Source organism: Schistocerca serialis, chromosome 3 (genome assembly GCF_023864345.2).
Source record: "Schistocerca serialis cubense isolate TAMUIC-IGC-003099 chromosome 3, iqSchSeri2.2, whole genome shotgun sequence".
Lineage (NCBI taxonomy): Eukaryota > Metazoa > Arthropoda > Insecta > Orthoptera > Acrididae > Schistocerca > Schistocerca serialis.
In genome coordinates this window covers 813582872-813594150 of record NC_064640.1, presented here as the reverse complement: position 1 = coordinate 813594150, position 11279 = coordinate 813582872, and the positions used below count along the sequence as shown (strand labels likewise).

The 11279-nt window shown below is 41.5% G+C and overlaps 1 pseudogene; it reads left to right on the top strand.

Moving 5' to 3' along the window:
* The first annotated feature begins 823 nt into the window (after window positions 1-823).
* Window positions 824-941, top strand: LOC126472217 (5S ribosomal RNA; annotated as a pseudogene).
* The last annotated feature ends 10338 nt before the right edge of the window (window positions 942-11279 follow it).

Here is an 11279-nt window from a genome sequence, read left to right as displayed (position 1 = left end):
TCGGAAGACCGAATTCAGTATGTGCGCTCTTGCAGTTTTCCGAAGTGTCTTTTTGCATCCAGTCAGTTAACTATGGTGTTAAGCTGTTACGAGCTGTGCCCCTTGTCATCTAAAGGCCGTTTTACAAACCGACAACTTTTAAGTGCGTGCGCCTTTCGTGCCAGTGTGTAAACTAACAACCAACTATGACGCGAGTGTGTCTATGACTTCAATGATCTATAGACTGTGCCGGGTGTGGAGTTCTAAATTTCCGAGTATGCTGCACACTGCGCATGCGCAGAAACAGAGGACTGTGATGGCGTCTGCTAACATTGTGAATTAACCTATACTAGCTTAACTTATTCCTATTATAGAAATGGATTTTGTGCTTTCCTGTGTTCTTAATCTTTACTGTGTTGTTGCTCTGTTTTCGTGATACACTAAAAAGTTACACAAGGTCTCGATATTTTTTTCTTCTACTGCTGTCCTACAAGAGAGACGAAATAACGGAAAGAAACAAAATCCAATGAATTCGCAACTGCGAATAAGGACTACTGTCAGCTGCAGAATGGAATGACGACAATGAAAATTTGTGCCGAACCGCACATTTGTGCATGCATGACCAAAGGAACTTTGCATCGTAATCAGAATAACACAGGCACTGCAATATCGAAAGAAACAACGTATTTACGTTTTACAGAGAAAATGCCTACCCTATGCATAAATAGAAACTTAAATAGGTAAAAGTGTTTGAATGAAAATTGTTTCAGTAGTGAAAAAGGCAGGATTATTTGAGGAGAAAAATAATTTTGATGTTATTTGGCACTCAGCAAGAAAACAAGTTGCCAACGGCCTTGTCGCAGTGGTAACACCGGTTCTCGTCAGATCACCGAAGTTAAGCGCTGTCGGGCTTGGCTAGCACTTGGATGTGTGACCGTCCGGCGTGCCGAGCGCTGCTGGCAAGCGGGATGCACTCAGCTCTTGTGCGGCAAATTGACGAGCTACTTGATTGATAAGTAGCGGCTCCGGTCACGAAAACTGACAACGGCCGGGAGAGCGGTCTGCAGACCACACGCCCCTCCATATCCGCATCCAGTGACGCTTATAGGCTGAGAATGACACGGCGGTCGGTCAGTACCGTCAGGGTCTTTCGAGGCCTGTTCGGACGGAGTTTAGTTTAGTTTAAGAACACAAGTTACAAAGCATAAAGGAAACGGCGCTGTTTACTGCGTTTTAGATATTGTTTCGCCGGCTGGAGTGGCCGAACGGTTGTAGGCGCTACAGTCTGGAACCGCGCGACCGCTACGGTCGCAGGTTCGAATCCTGCCTCGGCCATGGATGTATGGGATGTCCTTAGGTTAGTTAGGTTTAAGTAGTTATAAGTTCTAGGGGACTGATGACCTCAGAAGTTAAGTCCCATAGTGCTCAGAGCCATTTTTTAGATATTGTTTCATATGTTTCCACATAATGGGTGATCAAAAAGTCAGTATAAATTTGAAAATTGAATAAATCACGGAACAATGTAGATAGAGAGGCACAAATTGACACACATGCTTGGAATGACATGGGGTTTCATTAGGGGGAAAAAAAAGTTCAAAAATGTCCGACAGATGGCGCTTCATCTTATCAGAATAGCAATAATTAGCATAACAAAGTAAGACAAAGCAAAGATGATGTTCTTTACAGGAAATGCTCAATATGTCCACCATCATTCCTCAACAATAGCTGTAGTCGAGGAATAATGTTGTGAACAGCACTGTAAAGCATGTCCGGAGTTCTGGTGAGGCATTGGCGTCAGTTGTTGTCTTTCAGCATCCCTAGAGATGTCGATCGATCACGATACACTTGCTACTTCAGGTAACCCCAAAGCCAATAATCGCACGGACTGAGGTCTGGGGAACCGGGAGGCAAAGCATGACGAAAGTGGCGGCTGAGCACACGATCACCACCAAACGACGCACGCAAAAGATCTTTCACGCGTGTAGCAATATGGGGTGGTTCTAATAAAACCCCATATCATTCCAAGCATGTGTGTCAGTTTTTACCTCTCTATCTACATTATTCCGGGGTTTAAGTTTTCAAATTTATACTGACTTTTCGATCACCCGGTACATATTTTTTCGAATAAATGTTCTGACATGTTTGGATGACACTTTTCCTATTCTTTCAGTCCTCAGGAGTGCGAAGAACTTACCACACGGCCTTCGACAAGAGCTTTCACTATGAATTCTGCTTTGATCATAATAAACTCTGTTATTGCTTGTTGCTACATTTTGTTACTATATTTCTAAATTTGCCTAAAGAAGATAGTCCCTCATAACCTCACTTTCACCGTTCAGATATCAAACTGCACAACAGACATCTCTCATCCAGCAAAATCAGTTTTAGCGCTGACGTTTAAACGAAAATGACGATTCGAAACAGACGAAACTCAGTACAGGAACAATACGCCAGGGGTGCTGCCGTAGTGTCACTAGTCACGAGTAGTCAACCGAAACAAGAAAGTTGATCGCGTAAAAGGGGCTTAAAGGATGCTGCGATTCGGATGCGGAGTGTGGGACCCCTAGGTAGTCAGCGGGAGGCGGGAGCGCTTTTGGTAGCGTCGTGCGGCGCAGAGCAGGTGGGGGCGCGTGTGGCTGGTGTCAGGTGCGAACAGGCGGCGCAGCGGGGAGTCGGCGCGGGAGACTGCACGCCTGGGGGGCCACGGCAGGCCTGGCTGCAGTATTTTTACTCCCCTCCACACGCCTGCCCCAGTGCCGGCCGCCACCAGGTGGCAAGGCCGCTGCCAGTTGTAACCAAGCCCCTACCACGCCGCAGCGGAGAAGCGAGGCAACTGAAGCAGCTGATCGCCGCCATTTGCAGGGATGAATCCTAGTACTGGGGTTGTGATCTGACGTATATGAGACGCAACAAGAGCAAATTGAAGCACAAATTAAACACATGTTTGTTTAAAAAAGTACTGAGTATTCGAGTCTATTTTAAAAGTACACTCAGATGAATGAAGTTTCCTAATTTCCGAAATACGTCTGCATAGAGACGCGAAATTTAAGAATGTAAGGCTCTTTCCCGACAAGGTGGAGCGAGTTTACATCGAGTTATTTGCATTAGATAATTACATGAAACTTTTAAAGTAGCGCCGGCCGAAGTGGCCGTGCGGTTAAAGGCGCTGCAGTCTGTAACCGCAAGACCGCTACGGTCGCAGGTTCGAATCCTGCCTCGGGCATGGATGTTTGTGATGTCCTTAGGTTAGTTAGGTTTAACTAGTTCTAAGTTCTAGGGGACTAATGACCTCAGCGGTTGAGTCCCATAGTGCTCAGAGCCATTTTTTTAAAGTAGCAGACAGTACGATTATTAATCAAAATATCCACGAGTGTACTGCCGGTCTACAGTGTCCAATGGGCACAATATTTTGGCGATCATACATGTCACCATCATCAGGTGAACTGACGGACTGAGCTCCTGTGGACGTGGCGGCACGGAGATCCGTACGCTATGGCTGCCCAGAGGGAACTGGGTTCGGTCGCGGCGGCGGCATTACATTTACATTCACCAGTTACAGTTACATTCTCAGCAAGTACACCAAGTCCTTTCATCCATACATGTATTTTCTCATCATTAGAAACTTTCCTACAAGAACGGGTATACAGAGTAAAAGGCATATTACTATAAACAAAACTAGGTCTACTTTGAGTCTTCGGGTCGATTCCACAGTGCCATGTCTTGTAGGCGATGACATCTCGGTCGGCAAATGATTCTAGTCCAGGTAACGATGCGTTCTCACAGCGGACAATTGCAAGTGTAAACCACTTACTTCCAGATTTTTTCGTGTATGTCGAGTTAATTTTTCACTCGATGTTGCAACGGGAGAAGCCGGCAGTGGGTGGTTTACACTTGCAATTGTCCGCTGTGAGAACGCATCGTTACCTGGACTACAATCATTTGCCGACCGAGATGTCATCGCCTACAAGACATGGCACTGTGGAATCGACCCGAAGACTCAAAGTAGACCTAGTTTTGTTTATAGTAATATGCCTTTTACTCTGTATACCCGTTCTTGTAGGAAAGTTTCTAATGATGAGAAAATACATGTATGGATGAAAGGACTTGGTGTACTTGCTGAGAATGTTACTGTAACTGGTGAATGTAAATGTAATGCCGCCGCCGCGACCGAACCCAGTTCCCTCTGAGCAGCCATAGCGTACGGATCTCCGTGCCGCCACGTTCACAGGAGCTCAGTCCGTCAGTTCACCTGATGATGGCGACATGTATGATCGCCAAAATATTGTGCCCGTTGGACACTGTAGACCGGCAGTACACCGTGGATATTTTGATTATCAAATACGCCGGGAGAAACTCAAGAATCACATCAGTACGATTATTATTTAATTCACGTAATTTTCCCGTCAGGTCCTGTTTGCTTTTTGCGGACTACTGTGTACATTTTGCACGCTTACTTTTGTTTAGCACAGTATTGTCTACTCTCGAATTTTGGGATGATTAATTTAATAACCCATATTACTTTAAATACGGTAGGAATTTCATTCGCACATTGTTTTTAACACTGATAGCACCTCTAAAAGTGGTTGAGTTTGCAACATTTGATCAAACATTTGACCATTTAGGAAGTATAATCACCACCTGACAACACATGTTAAATATCTAAACGCAATTATTCGACCTACCTCTGATTCATATATATTTGATTGCCTTAGTAACCTGGAAAAGGAACGTTCAAAATTATACACACTGACAGTATTTCCACACTATTTAACATAGGCCTATATTGCACGATGTCCAGGACACTATACCTTTTTGAAATGAGTTGGAAATCCAAATAATGTCGGTATAGCATCGTCCTTCAGTTGACGTCTATTTACATAATTTTCCATGTAACAATTCTCTTCAAAATGAAGAGAGCACAGCAGATGATTTGCTGTCGGTTGGAAGTTCTCTCTCCGAGTAGCAACTATCCATTTCCGATTTAGAAAATCGTTTGTAAGGGGAAACCTAAACAAAAACAAACGCTCATGATGTATTATTTCTCCATGAAAATACTATATACAAGTAATAGAACTTAACAAACAACCAGAAATGACTGACCTGTGAAATGTAACATTGTTTCCGTCTTCGTCTTTGCTTCCATTATACTGTTACAATTAAAAGCAGCACACGAACGAACCCCGTTTAAGCATTGTTTCCCTACAAATGACGGCTTCTATCACGTTCAATGTGGGGACGCGAGACTAGCGCCAATGCGCTGTCTAGTTTTTATTTAGTAAGTCTATGGTTGTAACGCGGACACCAACTTCGCTTGATCGTCAGCTCGCGCGTCTGTGACGAAGCGACGGACTACAGTGGCACCAAAAAGTATTGATGCAGGCACATTTTCCCATCTAATACAAAATATAGAAATACTAGGAGCATTATTGTATACCATTAATTATGACTTAATAAAGGAAAGAATTTGTATATTAAAATATTTTCCCAGCGCAATAGAAAAGCATATAGTGAACTAAATGAAGGTTTTCTTCTACTCAAAAAATATTGGCACACTGTACGATGTTTGTTATTGTGTCTGAAAGACACACTGCACGTACCTGATTTGTGCAATCGGGGTTGACAAATGGTTCAGTTGTTTGCCTGGGGTCAGAACACTTGCGCGGAGTGACACGCAAGGAGGCTTGGACTCAGGCCGGGCTAAGGCCGGTATTGAACTATCATATTGCTTTGACAAATAAAAATGATCAAATATTCGCAAAATTTCTTTGACAAAGATCTTTGACGCGGCGCTTAAAAGGGGTCGTCATATTTTTCGTCAAATTTCAATATGGCGAACAACAACTTGTTACTATGCGTTGCAGTTGCTATTAGCACAATTGCATTGTGTTTGTATTTGAAAAAAAAGGAAACATACTTGGATAAAGCCATAGGTATTACGTCAAGATAATAATAGCATTCAGCAAAATTTGTTGCGAGAGCTGCAAGAGGATGACGTCAAGTCTTACACATAAATTACTTACGAATGGATGAGAGTGTATTTCAGTATTTACTCAGTAAAGTGCCTTCTCGTATTACAAAATAGAATACTCTCTTGAGAAATGCTACATGTGCAGAAGCCAGGCAAACTGTGGCACTGTGGGTTCTTGATACAGGAGAGAGCTACTCTAGTTTACAACACAGCACTCGAATATTACATTGCACATTAAATAAAATAATTCCAGAAACGTGTGACGCGATTTATAAAGCACTGAAGAGGGAATATTGAAGGTAAAGAAATGTCTCGTACGCTATATGGGGGATAAGAACTATTTTCATTTTTGAATAATTTAATTAATGGAATAAGTGTTCCAACTGCTACAAAATTAATAAGAAGTACGAAGCGCTTTTTGACTTGTGGCATCCAGAGTTCAAAGATAGACGAAGTAGAATCGAAAACTAGAAAATAATTTTTTGTTTTAGAGTGTGACCACATCGTCTATTCCGGCTTGCAGGAAAGCTGCCTGGATTTTTCCATGTGTAGAAGTGGATAGCTGTAGCGCTGATTGTGGAAATGAAGTCGCCTGCAGTAATTCCACCTGCTCATCAACACACAATTAATAGAGCACGCAATTTTCCCCTTGCTCACTCCCTCCCCCCTTACTAGTCGAAGCAAGTTGACTAAAAAAAAAAAAAAAAGAAAAAAAGATTCGAAGGAACACACCAACTTTAAAGCCATGTTTGCAAACATACTACAGCTGTAGCGATGCCAGCGCTCCAAGCGGTTACATTTCACATTGCGCGTGAACAGAAGACAAACGATTTTCGTGATCAAATACACGGCGAGGCTCTAGATTTGATCATACTTATTTGACGCCAGGCGAGATCTGACGAAGTTCCGTGTTACACCATCAAATGTCTTTGACATAAATATTTACCACATCAACTTGGACAAAAAAATGGTAGTGTAATATCGGCCTAACTGGCTTTTCACAGGTACAGGCCCATTAAGACGGCTAGCGGTTTATGACAGCTGCTCGTGCGGGGTGATTCGCTCTCACACAACAGCGGCGAGCAGCCACGTATCGCCGGCCGGTGTGGCCGTGCGGTTCTAGGCGCTCCAGTCTGTGACCGCTACGGTCGCAGGTTCGAATCCTGCCTCGGGCATGGATGTGTGTGATGTCTTTAGGTTAGTTAGGTTTAAGTAGTTCTAAGTTCTAGGGGACTGATGACCACAGATGTTAAGTCTCATAGTGCTCAGAGCCATTTTTGAACCACGTATCGCTTCAGGATGGCTCATTAACGCGTTTCGTGCCAAATTTATTTTTAAAACTGTTGTATTAGTGAGAACTGACAATAAAATTCAACATAACGAGAACTGACAATGAAATTAAATATCTCTTTTAATATTTTGATGTTGCAAGGAACAGGGGGCGGCTAAATAAGAAACACGGCATTTCTTACGTCTGTTGAATTCTTATAATGGCTGCCGTTTTACTATGAAATTTAAATTGACAAATTTATACTTCGTTACTGTTTTATTTCAACGTTAAACATAAAAACACAGAATGTCAATGAACATTCCTTATGATCTTCACTGAAGGACCACTGTCTGGTGCCACTTTTTGATTAATGCTAATTCGAAGACAAGCTCTTAAGTTGAAGGCTCCAGTGAACTTCTGTTGGTGCATTTGGTTCTCTTCATACACGTAAGCCTAAAACTCGACATAATCGTGGATGCAGACTTGCAAAGCCGCGAAAATTTACACTGAGGAAACAGAAGTCTACGAGATTAATTTTGCTATGAAACTAATCATGCAAACGTCACAGTGTAGGTGTATACATGCTAACTGCAGCCGAGTTTCCACACTGTCAACACAACTTGGAAATCAGTGAAACTGTGCTACCCTTTGCAAGTTGAAAAACAGTATGGTATCTTGAGCTAACTTTAGTTTCATTCGCTGAGTGTTCCTCTTGAAAACAAAAATGTAGTTTCGCAGTGAAAATATTATGAGCATTATTGAATCGTTTATTTCTCTGCTCACTTATGTTGAATATTTTCTCCAGTCATATCACTTTAAAGCATCTCTGTGTGTGTGTGTGTGTGTGTGTGTGTGTGTGTGTCTCTCTCTCTCTCTCTCTCTCTCTCTTTTTCACATCGGTTTCTCGCTGCTCATCTTCCAAATGACCACAAGCTTTGGCATGGAATGTTGTTGTAAACTGAATATTTTCATTGTGTTCAAAGTTTTGAAGTCCATTAATAGAACAGTAAGTATATCAAGACACCATCACATATAATAAACATGTAGACGAGATATCCTGCATTGATATGTTGACGCTGGTGTGCCTGACCGCTTTGAAGTTCCTAACCTGACCATCGTGCTACTTTTCAAAATACCTGTTCTCCATTTTATGGGGAGATTTCACCCTAAACTTCAATTTTTTTTTCAAAAGAAAAATAATGGCCAGTTCACATTTTTAGAGTGTTTACTCTTAAACCCTAAAACGATTTGGCTGTATTAGAATTAAAAGAAATGTTTGAAATACGGATTGCGTAATGGGGTTTGACATACCGAAAGATGTCAAAGATAATTTTTGATTTCTATCACCACCAAAGAGAACCATCTTTTTACTCCAGTCGTTGGAAATCAGTTGCTTTGCCTGTTGACTGTGTAAATATAAATTTAGGGAATACACAGAAGTCCTGTTCAGTACAATCAACACGCTCCAAGGAAACTGGCATTGGCTTACCACTGCAGCTCCTTAAGAAGACTGAGAGTAGATTTTTATTTAGAAAATTTAAGAAAAAGGCTACCCTGATCTTGAAATTACAAGAAGAAGCCTCATATAAGCAAGAAGGAAGAATGTTATGGTGCTGGTGAATTTTAATGGGTATGTGTCTCGTAGTAACATTTTTCAAACTTCTTATCATAAATATTAACCAGTCTGAACGAAATTTTTGCAGAACGTAGTCTTGATGTGTTTGCATACTTCTATGCATTAATATTATCGAAAATGTAATTTGTTTATTTTATCATCACATTTATGTACTGATAATTAAAGAAAATTAAAGGCTGAAATATTAAGTAAACACTGAAAACAAATTATTAATATTTCTCATACAATCAATACACAGAACCGTTGAAATATGTCTTGTGAGTGTACCTATACAATCTGGCATGTGAAAACAGTGGCGTGAGTACAAAAAGTTGGTTTTCAAGAATACCATTAAAATCGTATTCAAAATTCAACATTCGAAAACTAATGAACTTGGGTGTTACTATATCTTTACATAATAGACACGATTTTAAAATTTGTTTGCTATCGACAAAATAGAAGAATAGTTAAATTTTTGGATGAGTCTTCCCGTAAGCACTGCGCAATATACATGGTGTTACAAAAAAGTACGGCCAAACTTTCAGGAAACATTCCTCACACACAAATAAAGAAAAGATGTTATGTGGACATGTGTCCGGAAACACTTGATTTCCATGTTAGAGCTCATTTTAGTTTCGTCGTCCACGTACGCTCAATGGAGCACGTTATCATGATTTCATACGGGATACTCTACCTGTGCTGCTAGAACATGCGCCTTTACAGGTACGACACAACATGTGGTTCATGCACGATGGAGCTCCTGCACATTTCAGTCGAAGTGTTCGTACGCTTCTCAACAACAGATTCGGTGACCGACGGATTGGTAGAGGCGGACCAATTCCATGGCCTCCACGCTCTCCTGACCTCAACCCTCTTGACTTTCATTTATGCGGGCATTTGAAAGCTCTTGTCTACGCAACCCCGGTACCAAATGTAGAGACTCTTCGTGCTCGTATTCTGGACGGCTGTGATACAATACGCCATTCTCCAGGGCTGCATCAGCGCATCAGGGATTCCATGCGACGGAGAGTGGATGCATGTATCCTCGCTAACGGAGGACATTTTGAACATTTCCTGTAACAAAGTGTTTGAAGTCACGCTGGTACGTTCTGTTGCTGCGTGTTTCCATTCCATGATTAATGTGATTTGAAGAGAAGTAATAAAATGAACTCTAACATGGAAAGTAAGCGTTTCCGGACACATATCCACATAACATATTTTCTTTCTTTGTGTGTGAGGAATGTTTCCTGAAAGTTTGGCCGTACCTTTTTGTAACACCCTGTATACTGTATGTTCGTATCTAAGACTACACCGAACCTAACTATGGTCATTCCCCTGAAGGCAGCACAATGTTTTCACTTCTGCGCTACCAGTTGGCCGTGCTGTGATGCGTGAGTGTCTGGTCGTATTATTTCACCGCGAGCGCTCACAACTCAGGCGGCGAGCGAGCGTGAGAGCTCTTGCGCCCTAGCCACATCCTCAACAGGCCTACTGTAGTCTACCACACGTGTTACTTGGAATTAGTTTTAACACATGCTGAAAAGTTGCAAAATTCGGACCAATCACTTTTTTATGATAATTTATTTTGTGTTTACCAATTTCATGTTGCTTTGCTCATCTTCTAACGCAGGAAGAAGGTATGTATTTAATTGTATATCATTTACCTGCATTTCCGCTGGAAAGATGTTATATTCGGTGTCCGTCCATAAGGATTTTGATTTTAAGAACCTATGAAGGCGAATGCTGCGAATATTCCCTGGAAAAGGCTTGGCCTTTGAGATAGTCTTCACTAGGGAATATTTTACAAATTTCAAGAGACATTTAGCCGACTTTGTGTCGTCAATTAAATGTATAAATTTTACAATATTTACAAGATTGACAGTGATTAAATTTAACTACTTTTCAGAATTTACAAATTTTTCAGTGAATCTGACAGTTTCTTTGTCATTGTAACTTCTGTGCGTAGGCCACACAAGTCAGAAAAGATTTAAAGTTTCCCACAGTTTGGAGTTCCTTTAAATCCTTTGCTACCGTTTCGTCAGTCTTCATTGCTGACTTTTTTCTCTTTTTTTTCTTTCCCATTAAAGTTTAAAATAAGTCGGTCAAACTGGTGGCCGTGGTACTCTGCACATTCTGGAAGATTTTTCACTAATGAGTAAACATTCGGATGAACTTTTGATAATAATGTATATATTCTTCGGTTCCGCCGTTCTGAGGCGTTATTCGTGCGATGGCGCCTTCTACTGCAGTTTTACATCTCTCTTGCTTATGTTTGTTACCGAGACACTGGTCCAAAAAATAGTCATAAAGGTCCTGAAGGCTTCTCGTATCCATGCGTGCTCTCTTGAATACACAGCCAACCATCGTCCAACATTTCAGTGAAGATGTGCTAGAGCAGAACACAGTGTATTTCCTCGTTTTCCTTATAGGCTGGAACGAGGTCGCAA